General features: G+C 62.3%; 1 pseudogene; it reads left to right on the forward strand.

The window, feature by feature from the left end:
• Positions 1–41: 41 nt before the first annotated feature.
• LOC138459975 (5.8S ribosomal RNA) lies at positions 42–195 on the forward strand (annotated as a pseudogene).
• Positions 196–628: the final 433 nt, after the last annotated feature.

The raw sequence follows: 628 nt of genomic DNA on the forward strand, positions 1-628 counted from the left end.
CAGGTTCGGGCTGACGTTTGGAACAAACAAAAGTTGCCTGTGACTCTTGGCGGTAGATCACTCGGCTCGTGCGTCAATGAAGAACGCAGCTAGCTGTTAGAATTAGTATGAATTACAGGACACATTGATCATCCACACTTGGAACGCACCTTGCTGCCCTGGGTTCCTCCCGGCACTACGCCTGTCTGAGGGTCGCTTGAATGTGAATCACCCCAGGGTGCCTTCCTGGGGCGTGGCTGGGGCTGTCGCAGGGACCCCATTCCCTTCGTCTCCTAAGGTCAGACCCTGATCAACACTGTCCTAGGATCCCTCTGGACCTGGCTGTGTAGGCTCGCGGCTGGCGCGCCCCGGCCTACCCCCGTCTCCCTGCCTCATGTGCAGGTTACGGGATGGCCGGGTGGTGGCAGGCCTTGAAAAAGCCTGGCGCGCCTTCGCCCTGCCCTGGGGCACCGGGCCATGCCAGGCTGTATGTGGTGTCCCACAGCTGCCGGCACGGGACGACCCTGGAGCCCTGGCCTCGTGAGCAGGTGGGCTTTGGCCGTGAATCAGGAAAGCGCATGATCGGCCATTCAGGAGGCGCGTGGCTAGGGGCTAACCCCCCGTATAGCCCCGGGTCCAAGGCCGGCCG

The sequence above is a fragment of the Ambystoma mexicanum genome, chromosome 4p (genome assembly GCF_040938575.1).
Source record: "Ambystoma mexicanum isolate Mex_15411 chromosome 4p, UKY_AmexF1_1, whole genome shotgun sequence".
NCBI classification, from domain to species: domain Eukaryota; kingdom Metazoa; phylum Chordata; class Amphibia; order Caudata; family Ambystomatidae; genus Ambystoma; species Ambystoma mexicanum.